At 39.6% G+C, this 18,650-nt stretch overlaps 1 protein-coding gene and 1 long non-coding RNA gene across 7 annotated transcripts in view; one reads left to right on the top strand and one right to left on the bottom strand.

Moving 5' to 3' along the window:
- SPATS2L (spermatogenesis associated serine rich 2 like) overlaps positions 1-18,650 on the top strand; it is a 166,517-nt gene that overhangs the window by 42,562 nt on the left and 105,305 nt on the right. The gene's annotated exons all lie outside the window — the stretch shown is intronic.
- On the bottom strand, positions 11,247-16,833 carry LOC131500670 (uncharacterized). The gene is made up of 3 exons (XR_009256418.1): positions 16,760-16,833; positions 11,822-11,909; positions 11,247-11,722 (listed from the first exon to the last, which is right to left on the bottom strand). It is a non-coding gene; the product is annotated as an uncharacterized LOC131500670 (long non-coding RNA).

Here is an 18,650-nt window from a genome sequence, read left to right as displayed (position 1 = left end):
AGATGGCACCCTGTTAAAGACCCCTGACATTCTGTCTGTCATCTTAGACCTGCTAGTAACAGTGAACATCTGAAAATTCCAGGACCCAAGGATGAGAAACTGAAGCCTAGAAAGGAAAAGTGACTCAGAGGTCACGTGAAGAGTCAGTGACATAGGCAGGACCTAAAGCCAAGGTTTCTGATGCCCAGGTCAGGGGAAATAATGACTGTAGCTACTAGAGCCACTAACTCTGTTGGTTATCCTCAAAACCTCTCCTTCTGGTCTCCTGTTATTTGCCAGGCTTATCCAACCACTGATGGACAGGAATTCATTCCCTTCTGCAAATTCAGTTTGTTAGAAGCTACCTGCCCCCTCCCCAAATGTCAACATCTATAGGTCTTCCTATTGTGGTCACTCTATTTCCCATGAATTGAATCCATATCTCTTGCCTAGAGGTCTAGGAGTAACCCCCTCCTAAGCTGTTGAGTCAGAGAAGGGCCAAAGGTCTCACTTTGAGTGCCCAGACTTCCTCCTAAGCCCCTCGTTTCCAGCCTGGTGCCTCAGACCACCCTCCATTACACCTGAAGCCTCCTGTTTCTTGGATGCAGTTTTTTCAGAGAATAAACCCGTGTCTCAAGGGCTGGGGAGGATGGTTGCTTGGCTGCTCTGAGTGGGGTGGATAGGTCACCCTCCTGAGCCCTCTTGGGGTTCTTTGGGAGCCAGTTGGCTGGCTTCTCCTTTGTATGTGTGTCTGTGGGCCCTGAGGTCTCAGTCTCCTCTGGGGAGTCAGTTGCCACTCTTCAGTTTGCCTTCCATCTTCCCAAATTGTGTCCCATCTTGACCATTTGTGTCTCCTTGCCCATTTGTTGTTCCTTTTGGACTTTTACCATTTATATTTATTTCTCACCATCCTAGTAGGTTTTGGAAGGAAGCAGAGATCAGCATATCTATTAACCACCTTCTCCCAACCCCCCAGAATGTATGTAGCCTCCCTTTTTGGTGTATTGTCCAAAATTTCATCTCTCTTAATAGAAGGATGGACTAACAGGAACCATTAGGTCTAACATGGACCTAAAGCCTGGCGAATAAGGATTGACCAGGGATGACTGCACTTAATTTTTTTTTTTTTTTTTTAATGAGTGTTCCAGACCTTGGCCTTCAGCTACAGAGAGTGGGTTAAGGAAATCTCTCAATACTGATGTGTGAGGCGTTGCCCCCAGCAACAAACACACCATATGTTCAGTCACTACCAAGAACCTCCCAAAAAATAAATCTCAGGTTTTGTGTTATCACTAAAAATTAACCTCACAGCATGGTTCACAATCATGTTTATGAAAGTGTTTTGAAAATGAAATGCGCCACTATGAAATCAATGGATGGAAATCAATGAGAACTCTGAGAGAGAGGCGGATTTGTATATTTCTTCTGTAGCTGAGTGCTTGCTGGGAGGAAGTGCCAAACAACTCTCTCAGTGTTTTGTGTTTTTAGAGGCACTAACCAGCAATAGAAAGCCTTCCCACAAGTGTGCACATATCAGGGATGCAGGGGAACAAATATGTGCTAAGTGAATACACTTAACGTATGGTAGTGGATTTTTGTGACTGAAGCAACATGTTTGCAGTAAAAACATTTGAAGGCAACACACTTTTCAAAATCCTGAGAAGTTAAAATTAAATGAGTGGCACATATTTTATTTTGCCAAGGACTAAAATTTTCCATTAAAAAATAAATATATTAGCCTTTCAGTAACTTTTCTCCAACATCTGATGTATTTTGGTTAATACTACTTTATTCCTGGTGCTCTGACATGCATAATTGTTACCAAAGGGACTCACTAATACTGTATTCAGAATTGATGACTGATTTACATAGCCTTAAACTGAAAGGTGAGGCATAAAAATTTTTGCATTTACCCCTTCCCCCATTCCTCCAGTGGGAGATTATAAATTGAGCTTTTGCTTTAATACCACTCCAGTTCAGCCTTGTAAAAACATAGCTAACAATAATGTAGACTTTAGTGTGAAGTAGCCCTGTGGACTGCATTCAGGATGTACTGGATTCTAGAAATACCTAAAGAGCTTGGTTATAAATCCCTGCCCCTTGACGTTGTTCTTTAAGAGGGTAAATCTAGTTCAGTATTGTTCAATTAATGGTTGCTTTCTATTACCTTTTAATGGATTCTGAGAATGTTGTCCTATCTCTTCTCCAGTGTATTTGGCTACCTTTCTGGTTTGGGTAGTTTCCCATTTCAGTGTACATCTCAAGTGTTAAGTGTATGTTCTTTTTTTTTTTTTTTTCTTTTTAATTTTTTGAACGTTTATTCATTTTTGAGAGACAGAGAAAGAGCACAAGCGGGGGAGGGGCAAAGAGCGAGGGAGACACAGAATCTGAAGCAGGCTCCAGATTCTGAGTTGTTAGCCCAGAGCCTGACGCGGGGCTCAAACCCACGAATCATGAGATAATGACTTGAACTGAAGTCGAATTGCTTAACCAACTGAGCCACCCAGACGCCCCTATGTGTATGTTCTTGAAGAAAGAACCAGAGACTAATGTGTTTCTGTGTCCCCCCTCTTGGCGTTTTGTTAGTGCCTAGCTGATGAGACAACGCCTCATGGTTTATAACCAAAAGAGAAGCATGCTGCATTTGTATTCAGAGTTTGTTTTCTTGTGTGAGCAAAACTGCCGATTTAAGGACAATAGAAAAGGGCATACACTTAAAGACATAAAATGAGTTTTGCATACTCTCTATAAAATGCAAAACGTTTTGGTTTTGAAGCTGCTGTATAACCAGCAGAAGCTAAAACAACAAGTAAAGGCAAACAAGCAGTGTTTCTCTTAAACATCATTCCAAATAACTGGTTTAACTAGTTTCCCCCCACTCTATTGATCAGTTGCTCTGGCCTCGTACAGATGCAGCTATGGAATGCTCTTGTGAACCTGCTGCCTTTTTTTTTTTTTTTTTTAAACCCTTGGCTTTAGAATAGCTGGATTTAATGGCAGGGGGCCTCAGCCTCTGTTCCTGAAGGCTGTTTTCCTCCCACTCCCTTGGAGAGGGAAGCATGATTAATTTCTCCCCTTCCCTTTTGATTATAGGAAAAATCGGGTACGACGTTACTCAGTGCCAGCACACCTGAATTCAGGGGGCAGCTCCCCAGACAATTGCTCTCTTGTTCCTTAGTCTCATGGGCCTGGGGAGCAGAGAGGGCGAAAGGGTAATGAATTCCTCTAGGTGGTGATAAGAGCTACATTCCAAGAGGATTAACAGCACAAAAAGCCAGCTTCTAGGAGGAAAAAAAACTGAAAAAGCGGGGGAGGGGGAACACCCACATTGACACACAAACATAGGGGCACAGTGAGCTCTTTCGTGTGTGCTCAAAGCCACATTCCAATTTTAGCTGTCAGAAAACGAAGCTACTTTGACGAGAGCATCTACAGGTTGTACATGGCAGAGATGGTCTTTAAAAAGGCTTGGGATCATACTTGGTTTGCAGAAGGGGACTGTGGTCATATCCTTTGCTTTACCATAAGAATTACATCCAGCTACCATCAAGTACCTTCTTAATCATAAACATTTTCAAAATACCTTGATTTCAGATTTTTCAACCTAGAGGAGCAGAGAAGAGGGGAAGAAGAAGTCCGTGTAATTTGTTAACCACATCTGAGAATGGTTCTGCAAATGGAAATTTGGCCCCATTTAAACTTTGCTCAAACAGCATGATCACTGCATTGAAATGTGGGATCTTGCTTGTGCAACTCAAGTGGAGGCCCCTTGTGTGTGTTTCAATGGATATATTTGGTGAAACGTAAAGGCAGTATCATTCCTGTGTGCTAATCAAGGGCCAGAACCAACCCACACACATCTGCCTAGCGATTCCTCACTGCTGTTATGAAAATAAACCTCTCATTTTTTTTATAGGAAGTCACTACCCCCAAAGGAGAAAATGAGAGCATGTGGATGTAGTCCCTGATTTTCTCACTTCTAACCCTTAACCACCCCACACCCCAGTTGCTGCAATCCCCCAAATGTTCAAAATTTAAATCTAAACACTCCTTGTCTTGTCATATCCCCTCTTGCACACACACACAATCTTAGTTTAGTTTATCTGCCAAAAAAAAATTCTGAAGGTGTTTCCTAATCAGACACATTTCTTGAAAAATAAACATATAATCAATTCTTATTGAAGCAGTGACTTTTACAAGTACTGTGCTGTAACCGTAAATACATCACACCATTGTAGGAAACTACAGCTTTTACATTTTCTTGTCTGAACTCTGCTCCTCTTTTTAGTGAGAAGAGAACATTCCATAAATATCCAAGTGGACCTTGGGTAAAGATGCTCAATCCACATTTTGCATGGCAGAGTCCATTGGAAATCTACCCTCTTGATGTCAGTACAGGCTTAATGAAGTTAAACATTTGCCTAGTGAATTTGTTTTTGAGAGGAGTTACTTCAGGAAGGCATGTTGGAACAGATCTAAGCTTAGCTAACCATGAGTAATTCTTTGCCTATGTCCATAATTTTAACAATGTGAATCATTAGCTCAGACCCTCTCTTTTATCCCAAAGAAGAAAAAATGCATTGGCCAAGACCATGAATTTTAGTGAAGGCTCTTTGTTCTTAGTAGAAAAGAATGTTGATGTTCCTCACCTTTGTACGATGAGATGACTTTAGCGTTAGCCTCATGACCCTAGAAATGGAGCCTCAGGTGTTACACAGTGTAACCAGCCCTAGTAAAGAGCCACATTGGGCAGTTTCCATCTTGCCTATGCACTTTGGTCACATGCCTCTGGAGTCCTCACCAAAGTGATGCCAAGGATTCTTGTTACTATCCCTTCTTCCCATTTTGAGGGGTAGTTTGTGGAAAATATAAGTGGCTTTAACTGTAGATAGGTTTTAAAGTGCTTTCTGGGATACACAAGAAAATGCTTTTCAATTGAGTTTGTTAGTCATTTGCTGTGACCAAACAAACCAGATTTTAGCAACAAAGGCACTACCTTTCACGTCTTGCCAGGGTTGTGTTTTGTAGCTAAACATGACATTTAGGAAATGTCAACTCTGAATGACTTTTTAAAAAATTGTAGTAAAGTATATGGTTGGAGATACGTACAATCCCTGACTTACAAGAACTTGACAAACAAGTTTCCAGTAGACATAAAAGGCTGCCCTTCTTCCCTCTCTCCCCTTTCAGGATCCCTTTCATTTCTCCTCTTTGCCCTACTACCCACCTTCCTCCTGTCCCCCCTCAGTGCCAGGCCATTTCAACACTGCTATGGAGACCGCCTGTGGAAAAACTTGGCTCTTCTGGAAAAAGCTTGGTTTCTATAGAAAAAAAGTGGAAGAAGAAGCTATATACAGTAGGCACAACTGGGCCTGGCCCCAGAGATAGCTCCTGGGGAGGACCAGGTGGATTCACCAATATTTTCTTTAATGTGGCATGATTCCTTTTAATTTCATTTACTTCTATTCATCTTGACTTAAAAGTATCCTTTTTTTTTTTTTTTTTTTTTACGATCTAGATGTTTTTGAGAGAGTTGAGGAAAACCACCTTTGTTCATTTATATGTTCATGTGGATTGGGTCAGGCTATAGTGACCCCACATACAGACACACAACCCTTGTGTATGTTTAGTGCTTTCTGTCTCACTGTTTACAAAAGGTTTCCACACACACACATTTGTTCTTCAGCTGCTTTACAAATGGTGAGACAGACTCAGAGAACTTGAAATATTTGAGCTGCTAGAAGCAGAACTAAAAACTGCAAATTTAAATTCTGAATTTAGTTCTCCTTCCATTCCATATTCCATTGTGTGTGTCAATATTTTTATGCATGTATGTGTTTTTGTATATGCACACATGTGCACACATCTCTGCCTTTTTAAATAGTGAAGCAAACCCATGGGCAGATGATTAAGAAACAATACAATGCAGAGAATCTCAACCATCTCTCATCTTGATATGCTGCTGTTTTATAAGATCCTTATACCTGGATGGTGAAAATTAGATAACTGGGCTTTATTTCAAGAGCTTTAGAGATTTGAGAGTATTGTGTGTGCCTAGAAAACATACTTAAAGGGGCGCCTGGGTGGCGCAGTCGGTTAAGCGTCCGACTTCAGCCAGGTCATGATCTCGCGGTCCGTGAGTTCGAGCCCCGTGTCAGGCTCTGGGCTGATGGCTCGGAGCCTGGAGCCTGTTTCCGATTCTGTGTCTCCCTCTCTCTCTGCCCCTCCCCCGTTCATGCTCTGTCTCTCTCTGTCCCAAAAATAAATAAAAAAACGTTGGAAAAAAAAAAACATACTTAAAAACCTGAATGTTAAGGTTTTACAACTTGACTAAGAAATAGCTATGTAACCATTAATTAAAAAATTCATAACATTCATGAAATATATTTTTATTAACAGGCCTAATCCCAACACTCATAGTATTTTTCCATCTGTGGTTTTGAATTCCTTATATACAGTAAGTCATTCCACTCTTGGTTAATGGGTATTACTTGTATCTACAGAGTGTATTTGAATTCCATACCAGGAAGCCAGGTTCATTAGATATTTTCATGTGTTAACCTTCTGATCAGTGTTTAAATAACAGAGTTCTGAAACTGAAAATGATGAAACATGCAGAAAAGCACATTTTACAGGTCTATTTATAGTCATAATAATGAGAGTTCTAAACAGATTGTTTCGCTGGCAATGAACATACAATGGGGACATCATAAGAGATGAACTAGTGCCATTTTCTGAGATAGAAAATTCTCACATTTTACATAAAGCCAGAAGTAAAAATGGTTTCCAAGAAAAAACATGTGTTAAGAATTATAAGTGTTTAGCTTAGAAGGAGGGAAAAAAATTGGGTTATCACAAACATTGCTTTTTTTCCTCCCAAAGTATAGAAACAGTTTCCATTCTCTAACTCCATGATGTCATACTCTGAATAAGAAATGGTGAAGGAAATGGAATTATGCAAATGAATGATAAACTTGTTATCAATCAGATTTAATAGGAAATGAAAATCTGAAGAGTGTGGTAAATAGCTAATAAAGCCTTAAGGATCATGCGATTATTATTTGTTAGAATCTTGTTTATGATTAAAATTATGTAAACTTCTACCTAAATGTTTTTTTCAAACTATAGCAATTGTCCTCCAGCATTCTTCATAGATGTTGAATTTTTGTTTCACTGATTTTTATTTTATGGCCAGGTTTTTGAGGACATATATCTACCCCTCTCATCTGCCTCACCAGGATAGTTTACCCCTATTCCTGCTGGTCCTCCCAATGGCAGTATCTATAGAATTATGCCTGGACTCTGCTGCAGTCTTTAGCATTGCTGGCCAAGTGAGACCACTGAGAAATGAAGCCAAACCCAATGTCATGAAAAGACTTCTTCCTGTCTGAACCTGGCAGAAGTTTATAGGCTGTAAATCTCAGCTCACCCTCTCACTTTCTTTGGAGGCAGGTAGGCATCTATAGAGACCAGCAACTTCTGCCTTTTGAAAGCTACTATGTAACTGATGTGATTTTTTTTATTATTAAATACCTCTTTTCTTAGTTTAAACATGATTTTAAAAGCCGACCCAGACCAAATTATTTTTTCCGTACTTTAATACATCTTGGCTAAATTTTAAAGCACAGGTTGTATTTTATATACAGTGACTAGAGTTTCAGTCCATTTACATGCAAGTAGACCATCATAATGTTAACTGTGAACTAACATTGGGTTTAAAGTCTTCGTAGTTAATTTTAGAGCAGTGGTATATATGCAGGAGCAGTACCTGTCTCAGAGTGCATGGCAGACATCATGTTTGAGAGATGACAAGGATAATCAGTTTGACTTCATAGCTGAAGGCACCCAGGCACACAGAGCCAGGGAGAGACTTACTTAACCACTGAGACAAGGAAACTGCCCTCATGTCAAGCAGCTAATGTCTTGTCACTTGCCAAACATTCCTGCTACAGATTCATGTTCTGAAATCTTCATGAACCAACTAGACTAACAAACTGTGTGGTCTGGATTAAATAATATCTGCCGAAAAAGAAAGAAGTGAAGTTAGCCAGAAGGCCAGATGGCAGCTGTATTTTCTGCAGAACTCCATTTGGAAAGTAAGCTTTATGTAATTTTTGGTCATTTCTTCCCATCTTAGGAGAGACTGTTTTCAGAATAAGTCACACAGGTTTCAAAAGATGAACTGCATGGACATAGACACATCATATAACCTGTCCACAGGATTATAGCTATTTGACAAAAAAGCTTGGTTTCTTTTCTTTCCAGCATTGTTATCTGTTCTATCCTCTATCCTTTTTTATTATTCAGCTGTCTGAATTACCCCAGAGTAAACTCCATAGCTTAGAATACTGTGGAGTTCACATATAGGAATAAACGTGGCTGAAAAGGTCATGAACTTATTACTAGTCTTCACTTTGTGGTTGACTGGATTGTTCAGTTGTGTGTGGGAAACCAGTTGTTGTCAACTACATACACACAAACATGATGTTTCCTTTTTCTTCAAGGCCAAGTGCCATTTCTCAATTGCATCTTCCAGCAAACTTAGTAAGTAGTACCTTGGACTCATGAAAATTTAGTCCGTGTTCCATGTTTCAGCATTTTACTTTGAGGTTACAGGGTGAGCCTCAAGCATTTAAATAGGAACAGAGACACATCAATTCACACTGGGAGGGGCGCCTGGGTGGCTCAGTCGGTTGAGCGTCCGACTTTGGCTCAGGTCGTGATCTCACGGTTTGTGAGTTCGAGCCCTGCGTCGGGCTCTGTGCTGACAGGTCAGAGCCTGGAGCCTGCTTCTGCTTCTGTGTCTCCCTCTCTCTCTGCCCCTAACCCACTCACATTCTGTCTCTGTCAAAAATAAATAAACATTAAAAAAAATTTTAATTCACACTGGGATTACTTACCATAGCAAATCAAGATAGAGGAAAATTTCCAGAAATCAAGTAAGATTGTTCATTTTCCAAATGGTGGGATCATCTCTAGACATATTTGGTTTCTTCTCTTTCTTCCTTCATATCTTATTGGTTATGAAGGTTTGATCATATTCTTTCTAATTGACTATTTGTTTCATACTTTCTTTTCCCTTATCTCCTTCATCACTCTAGCCAGACTTTCATGGTCTCATTCTAGACTCTTCAGAGCTGCTCTAACCAAATGCAAATATTGTTCCATCTGATATGCCTCCTAACCCCAGTCTGATCTTCATAAAAGATCTTTAAAGCATCCAGAAGTTCCATATTTTGTTCTTACAGGGAATCAGATGCTGATATATCTGCCTAGATTTCATGGCCCAGAGCCACCTTCTCACTTCTCTCTCTCTTCCAATAACCAACTTCATTTCCTGCTCCTTCACATTATGTGGTTCTGAAGCCAGTGTCTGATGAAAGCCAACCTCTATCCCATTTCTGTGATGTCTGGTCTTGGAATAAAGTGTTCCAAGATAAGTCTCACTTGGAATATCGTTCCCTTTTTCCTTCTAGATCAATAAACATCCTATTCATCCACTTTCTCCTTCCAAGTCAGTTCAACACATTCTTCCTGAGGATGCACCATTAAATAGAAATTGTCCTTACTACGCATGGTGAGGAGTGCAAGGCTGTGTGAAACAGGGTCCCTGCTGTGCTGCCTGAATCTGTCTGGACTGCTCCAGACCTCCAGATTCTTCTTCTCCAGACTTGTGTAGTACTTCAAGTCTAGACCGGTGGGCTACAGAGTGGACTGCTCAAAATAATCCACTGGTGTGCAGGAAGAAAGTACTGGAACTTAACATTTACATTTTTTCACCTCATTTCAAATTTCTATCTTAGAGTATTTTTATAAAGTATATATTAGTACAAAGGTACATGGTTAACGTTTACAAATAAATAGTATACACATATTAGATGTCCATGTGCAAGCATTTTTACTAATGGAGTGAATGATCGAAAAATATAGATTGTTGCCTGGGTGGCTTATTCGGTTAAGCATCCAACTCTTAATTCCAGCTGAGGTCATGATCTCACTGTCATGAGATCGAGCCCCACATTGGGCTACATACTGGGCATGGAGCCTGCTTAAGATTCTCTCTCTCTCTCTCTCTCTCTCTCTCTCTCTCTCTCTCAAAAGAAAAAAAAATAGAGGCTCAAATTCAGAACTTTCTTTGGGGTTTTAGGAGGTCGGCAAACTGGCCCACCCAGGTCCATTTATTCTCTCATTCAAAAACTATTTGCTAATCCCCTAAAGTGTGTCAAGCAGTATGGAGAGAGAGAAGTCAGGTAAGAGGAAATCAAAATGTCTGCATTATTTCTGATAGATGCTCACTGGAAAATGTAGCTTTATATCAGGGCCAGGATGGTTTGCTAATACTTCACCCCTGCAGTAAGCAGACCCAGTCACAGGCAAAGTGGGCAATTACAGCACAGTTTCTACCTCCCTCCTTCCTAGCCCGGGCAGGGCCTTTGACCAGAACTTTTACTGCTTGACCAAGAGCAGCTAAGAAGTCATCCTCTTTGTATGCAGGCAGAAAGATCCTAACAGGGGAGAGAGGGAGGGAGTTGAGTGGGATATGCTCAGTTTATTCTTTTAAATGCACTTACGAGATAAGCCACTTCTTCACAGGGGAGGGAAAGTAGGTAACAGGTGCAGAGAGATCACGGTGTTTCTCTAATATAGGGGTCCCTCCTGACAAATACACCACTGTTTTTTTGGCTTTTATCACCTCTTAATAAATAAGATTTTTCTCTTGTTTCAAATGTATCTCCCTAAAAAGGAGCACTCTTTTCACTGAAAGTACAAGCAAAACACATAAAACCTGTTGACAGGATTTTGAATTGAGTGTTTGAAGGCCTAAGATGTATCTGGACTGAGGCCTAGAACCTGATGCCATTATATGGCCCTTCCCCAGAGTTCTCGATCTGATTTCCCAACCCTGCATTAGAACAGAATGCGTGTGTGTGTGTGTGTGTGTGTGTGTGTGTGTGTGTGTGTGTTGAAAAGAATGGCGTGGCTGTCAGTCTTATCCGGATATATTGTAAAACTCTTTTCCTAGCTCTCCCTCCCTATTCCCCACCATACACGCACACACGCACACTCACATGCACACGCATGTGCATATGGTTCCCTAACATTAAATTTTGCAGTTTGGAGCACATAGTGGGATGAAAGACCCACTATGATGGTGGTGGTGATGAAAGGTGAAGGCATGTGGTCTGGGAAACAAAGCAAAGAGAAACAAAAGCTTATTGCTTCTCATTGTTTGTAAGCAGAAGGTAATTTAATGTCATTCTAGAAAGAGGAAGGGAGAAGGAGAGAGATGCATTGAAAGCACACTCCATCTTGGAGTGAGGGACTTCGTTAAGGTCCATTCTAGTCCATCCTCGCTCCTCCTGCCTGCACTCACAGGGCAAAACTCTAACATGACATTCTGGAAAATTAAAATCTATCCAGTTTTTAAATACTTACAGAGAAAGACTTTACAGCCTCCCCTCAATAACTAATTCAAATGATTAAACATAAGCTCGGATAGCACTTTTCTCCAAACTGTCAATACATTCTTGCTTCAGTTTAAAATGGTTTCCTTTCCATAGTGGAAGAGACAGTTCATCACCATCTTCTGTGTGATACAGCAATATTAAGTTGACCACTAGATTTACAACTGAGCAAGTCAATCCAGTGCCATCATATACTTCTTTTTGTTTACTTTGAATCTTCTGGGTGGTGCCTCTCTGTATCCTCTTCAGTTTTTCACACCCTGATTTAGTTGTGGAAACTAAACAAAAGAATTATATGGTGGTTTCTGTGTATTTCTGTGTGTGTATCCCAAGTAGTCAGCTTGAAACAAATTCAGTGCTAATTTACAGCTTCTTACCTGTGCATTTTGATTTCTTTGGTGTATTCGGACATTAATACATAGTTCTTTAGGATACAGAAATCTTCTTAATCCAAAAATGTGAATCCTGGAAATTTTAGGAAGGTCAGTGAAGGAAATTTTTGAGTAAATATTAGTTAGGATTTTCTGCTGTGGTAAAAGCAAAACAACAGTGGCTTCAAAATGTACAAATCAGTTTGTCCCTGTTTAAGTGTTCCTCAGCATGCAGACTGACATAGAGGCTCTACGCTGAAGGGGACTAGTCTTCTTATCTCGTTGCTCTGTCATCCTGTCTTTATGGCTTCCATTTCAAGATATTGTCACCCTTTAGCTGTCAAGAGGGGGCGAGAGGGAGAGGAAACCGCATCTCTCGTTTTAAGGGGACAGCCAAGAAGTTGTGCATTTCCCTTCCATTCACATCCAACTGGCCAGAACGAAGCTGCATGAGCATACTGACTGAGCTGCAAGGGAGGCTGGAAAATACTCCGGGTCCTCATGTGCCCAGGTAGGACTTCACAGTTCTAGTACTAAAGAGAGAAGGAGAGAATGGATAATGGGGATAACAGCCCTGCCCCTGGCTTTGTAGATAGAGCCAGCCTGAGAAGCATGCTTTGACCATGAATTCAGTGAGGGGACTCTTAAGTGGTGTAGAAAATACCCAAGGATGTGAAGAAGGAGAGAATCTTCTCTGCCATAGAATAGCCCAGTCTGCTGGGTAATATCGGCATTGCAACCTAGTGGATCTCAGGCTTGGCATTCAGTAATAAAGGTACACCTCTCCTGCTACTAGGAGTGAAGTTGAAACTTACTTAACTCCGAGAATATTCTTTGGCTTCTGTACAACCTAATTAAAATAGTTTATCTAGGGGCAACTGGGTGGCTCAGTCAGTTGAGCATCCGACTTGGGCTCAGGTCATGATCTCACAGTTCATGAGTTCAAGACCTGCATCAGGCTCACTGCTGTCAGCGCAGAGCCTGCTTTGGATCCTCTGTCTCCCTCTCTGTCTCTACCCCTGCCCTACATGCGCTCTTTCTCTCTATCAGAAAAATAAATTTAATAAATAGATTATCTAAGTGAAGTTTCCAAACTTACTAGGTTCGGCATAAAACCAAGATCACAGCTTTGCCCGGTTACTCTCTTTTCAGGACACAGAAACCACACTGCTCTATTGCCCCTTGATCTAGGTCATCCTATTAGTTTAAGGTATTGCTACATTTCCATGAAAGAGTCAGTAACATATATTTGAGGACTGTAATGAAAAAAAAATAAAACTTTTTAAATGATAGTAAATGAAAATTTTAACTTAAAAAAATTGTATTACCCCATTGTAAGATCTGCATCACTTTACGAATGTTCTAGGAAAATAACCATAAAAAGACATTTTGCTGATTACAATGCTATACATACTCCATCTGGGACTTGCAAGTCGTATTTGTTTACTCGATTAGCCAGGCGCTTTTTCCTGTTAGTGTCCACATTCATCTTTTTCAAATGTAAACCTGGTTTTCATCTCAGCCTGATAAGACCAACCTGGATTTTGACAGTCACACTGATTTTATCTATTTAAACTGCTAGAAGCAAAATCTGATTTTGTTCCTGGCTTTTGTTATTGAGAAAAGTAATAAAAACCAAGGCAGAATTAGATCAGGGACATCCATTATTTTAACCAGGAACAAAAAAATAAATATATAGCTTTACCTAAGTATTGGATTAATTTAAGTATATGGGGATGTTAAAAATTGCATTCAAAATATGTTTCTCAGCTGATTATTTATTTGATGTACACATTTAACATTTCTATCGTCTCTTGTAGAAATAATAATATAATAATAATGAAAACTCTCATGTGTTGAGTTTTCAGTATGCACTTGCCCTGCACAAATTTTTCTGTGCTCGGTGCTTAAGCCTTGAATCCATTCCATTCAAACTACATGGCTGCTGACACAGCAGAGGAAGGAAAGCCAAGGAGCTTTGGGTGGAAGATAAACAGCAGTTCTAGCTCAGTATTAATACTCCCAGTTGAATAGATTGTGCATTCTCAACAGGTGCTACATTACCCCCAAGAGGGTGAAAACTGGCTCTTGAGGCGTGAAAGAATCAGATATTATGGCTGAAGTCAGAGCGTGGGGGGGAATTGTGACAGTGGAAGAACAATCAGAGAGATGCCACAATGCTGGCTTTGAAGATGAAGGGGTACAGGAGCTAAACCATGGAGATGAGCCATAGAATCTGGAAAAGGTGAGGAAGCAGATCCTCCTCTGGAACTTCCAGAGAGGAATGCAGCCTGGTGACACCTTGATTTTAGCCCAGTGAGATCCATGTTGGATTTCTGACCTACAGAACTGTAAAGATAATAAATAAATTTGTGTTCCTTAAAGCCCCTAAATTTGTGCTAGTTTATTATAGCAGCAATAACAAACTAGTACACCAGTTTCCTCCCTGTTCAAGAGAAGGATAGAATGATCTATGTCACAGGTTTCTTGTAAGCATTAAATAAAATAATCCATGAGAAGTACTTAGCATCAGGAGCATAGGGACATCCTGGCCTTGCCAGTATTCAGATGAGCAAGGTTTGCATTCTGAGTGTACTTTTCCCATGTTGATGTTGCTGATAGATTTCTTTCTTTATGTCAGTGACAACAATCAAGTTTTATGCTGGCCCTGTCACTTTAAAAGGATTTTGTAGATTTCTCCTCAGATCCATGATAATATTGATTGTATATTTCAATTGTGGGAAATTCCATTTGCTAACTTCTGTGTACAACCAGCTCTTAGGTCCTTCCCTCAAAGCTGTTCTCTTCCTGTGTCTTCCCTCTCTTCTGCCCTGTCTGAAGTAATACCTGAAGCTTTGGTGGGGTCTGTGAAGAGGTAGAGGAGGAAATTCCCAGCAGTGGTAGAGAGGAGAGAAGGGCCAGCTACCAAGCACCCCAGTAAGGGAGGGGGAGTGCCATGTGGGACTTCCATTCCAGAAAGAGGCATTCCAAGTTAGAGCCTGGCTGGGCTGGGAAGGATGAACTCGGGTGTATTGTTTTCTTTTTTTTAACTTTAAGAAAGTGTGTGTGTGTGTGTGTGTGTGTGTGTGTGTGTGTGTGTGTTCTTACTTTTTTAACAACTAAGAAAATCCCTGCTGAAATGAGAATCTTCACAATGTAACATTCACTGACTTGCTTCATTAAGTGAGTTGGGTAGAGCCTAGTGTAAATGAAGTGAAGTCCACAAGTTTTTCTCTATCTTTGTCGAGTCAATTATTTTCACAGAGAACAGCTTTTGCGTTATTACAAGAAAAGAAACTAACAGTATTGTATTCTTAATACCCTGTGTAAAAACTCTGTGTGTTTACATATGTTACTTTTAACTCACACCATTGCTATGAAATAGATATTACTACTCTCATTTCCTGCTGAGGAAGAGGGAGTGTCCTCACAATATCATTATGGAGTAGATAAGTAGATATAATTAGCCCCATTTATAGCTAGGTGCTCAGGGACCCAGGGACGGTGGCATCTGTACTGGTTTGGCTGCAATAGCAGTGTGACTCTTGACTGGGACTGCTGCTAACCTGTTGCCTATGCAGGACCTTTTGGTTGAGGCCATATTTTAAACCTTGGTTTTTAGTCTTCAAGGTCCATAAATTGGACTTTTTCTGTGAGCTCAGAGATGCTCAGACTCTACAGTGCACTAACAAAGTTTTAATAAGAATGATGGATCAGGGACACCTGGGTGGCTCAGTCAGTTCAGCATCTGACTCTTGGTTTCAGCTCAGGTCATGATCTCACGGTTCATGAGTTTGAGCCCTGCGTCAGGCTCAGTACTTGTGGTGCAGAGCCTGCTTGGGATCCTCTCTCTCTCCCTGTCTATCTCTCTGCCTCTCTGCCCCTCCCCTACTCTCTCTCTGTCTCTCTCTGTCTCTCTCAAAATAAACTTTTAAAAAAAAGAATGATATATCAACCTTTATTATTGGGGCATTTATTTCTAAGGATCAGGACATCCCCTTTCCAATATCAGGGGCTCATAGACTTCTCTTGCCCTCCACACCAGTCTGATCCCCACACTACCCTAGCATTCTTTCTGAAATGTACACCTGGCCATTTCACTCCCATGCTTGTGACCCTTCAGGGACTACTTGCTACCCTCAAGATAAAGTTGAGGCTCCATAACCTGATTCACAGACCTCTTTTTCTCTAGATTCATCTTTTTTCTCTTCATTTGGTTCTAGGGATACTGAACACCCTGTCAGGCCTGAATGTCTTTTGCATCTGGGTTTTGGTGTATTTTAATCCCTCTGCTGAGATCACGTTCTTCCCTTTTGTTCCCTCCTCACTGCACCCCATTCATTTGGATAATTCAGGGCCCAACTTAGATCTAACATCCATCTTGAAGGTTTCCTTGACCCTCCTGATCTTATTTGCCCCCCAAGTCAAAGTGCTCTAATAAAACCTTGTATATCCTCTATAATAGCATGTGTTGACTTGTGTCTTGTTTATTTGTCTGGTAACCCTCATCAGAATCAAAGTTCTCTGAGGCCAGAGTTTGTATTCCACTCACTGTTTTTCTCCCTAGGTACTTGGTACAAGTCCATGTATATAGCAAGTTTTTGATAAAATGTTCTTGAATATATAAAGAACAGAAAACCTATATTCAAGTCCTGGCCCTGCCACTTTCTAGTTGTGTGACTTTTGACAAGTTCCTTATACACTTAGGGTCTCAGTTTCCAAATTTATAAAAAGAGAAATTTCACTGAGATGTTACAAAGTTCTCTTCAAACATGAACATACTGGGATTCTAATGCAACTCATTAGCTATCCAGAAACCATAAATCCACAATCAAAGTTTACAAATGACAAGTTGGGAGCATTTCCATGGACTTAATTTCTTGAACATGGATTGATTATTTCATTCCATTCACTTATATACATTAATAGTCAATAGATTCATACCTGTTCTTATGTTGATATTTTTGTTCTTGACCCAAGGGTTTATTTTCTGAAGGATACTCTCTTCATCTTACACTGATTGATACAAATGAAAAGAGCCTCATAAGCCTGAGAAAATAACAAAGTCTGTGTATGTCTACTCTCTTATTCTTATGTCCATCTATTTTTGGGAGTTAATGAAACTTTTTGCTATACTAAGAATTTCAAGTGAAGGTAATTAAAAAAAAAAACTACTGGGTGAGAATAGTAGTTACAAATAAGAAAAAGATCTGCAATTTTTACTGATTATCCATGTTGAGTTGGTAATAGATATGATACCATATATAACTGTGTGAAATATTTGATATGAAAATAAAAGGAAAAAAGAGAACCACTAACATCCCCGTTGTAAAATTGTTAATGGCAAATGTAAACCATTGTAGTAACTCACACATGGTGTCTGTTAGGTTAACTTCCTGGTGAAGGAATCCATGTCAAACTACCAGATTGTATTTGTGCTTATATACTTTGGAGGTTGCTTTCTCCTACATTCCTAGCACTAATTATCATAGGAACCAGAATCTTAGTATATCTCAGATACTTCTTGCTAGTAAATTAAACATGTTTAGATATTTCATTTGTATATGTAATAATCTAAAGTAGTCATTTACTAAGAATTTCTATTGGTATAATTACTTTTTCCTAAAATTTCCTCTATATTTCCTGTAATTGTGAATAACTCAAACTTCAAAACAGACTTAAAATTTTTCAAAGTTAGTTCCTAAGCCTATTGCAAAGTCTTGATCAATATTATTGAAATGATACACCTACTGCGATAAAACATCAGTACTCTAAGTAAACTCACTACAAATGATTTTTATTTTCTGCTTTTAATTGAAAGTTTTCTGGCCCGATGCCAAATTCCTTTTATCTTTGGACAAAACTGTATTTGGCCTAGCTTATGGGCTAATTAGCATTAGGGTCTTTTCCCCTCTGTCTCCCATTATTTTTATGCATTATTGCTTACTTAGCAATCCATGATGATCTCTGACCTCCTGACTCAGCAGAGCCCATTTCCAGGTCAGGTGGCCATGACCTCATGTAGACAGAGCAGTTTATTAGCAACACACCAAGAAAACACCAAAGACAAATGGATTTGTTGTTCCTTTACTGACAAGTTACTCTGAGCTCAATTCACAGCCAGTGAAAATGACCTGATTCAAATATTTGGTATAGAAACCTTGATGAAAAAATGTATACTTTTCAGGAAGATAAGAATATATCTTTATTTCATATGGAAAATAAATTGGCATTTACGGGGAACACAGTTTTTGCATTTTGATTACAAATTGCTTAAATTACTTTGTAAAAAGTAGATCAAAGAAATTAAGAAAATAATGTTCATATTTACATGCCTGAGTGTTGAAAGTGAATTCTAATTTTTAGGCTGCATGTGGGGTATACGGATATATAAATTAAAGTTCAAACCCTAAAAGTTACTGGTCATGTTAATGACCAACTATATTATACTAGAGATTTGACTATATTCTGTTAGCATGTTAGTTATTCCCATCATTAAGATCAATGATTCTTAATGGCAGGTGGTTATAGATGCAGTTCATAAACAATGTAGTGCTTTCTCTCGTAGCTCTGCTTTTTAAAAATTACTTAATTTGATATTTCAATAGCATCACAAGAAAATAATAATGTTTTCCTCATCAAAAGATTGAGAAACCTGCTTTAATTAATCTGCACTTAAGAAAAAGTTTGTAAACGGCAGTTTTTGACAGAGACGAAACAAGGAAAATGAGTTGTTCCTATGGAGCAGGAATCCAGATGTTTTAGGACAGACAGAAAGGTGGGTATCTAAAAATCCAAGAGAGGACACACTTGGCGAAGTTAAAAGGAGGAAGGA

This window comes from Neofelis nebulosa, chromosome 2, assembly GCF_028018385.1.
Source record: "Neofelis nebulosa isolate mNeoNeb1 chromosome 2, mNeoNeb1.pri, whole genome shotgun sequence".
Taxonomy (NCBI): domain Eukaryota; kingdom Metazoa; phylum Chordata; class Mammalia; order Carnivora; family Felidae; genus Neofelis; species Neofelis nebulosa.
This window is presented reverse-complemented; position numbering and strand designations above follow the sequence as displayed.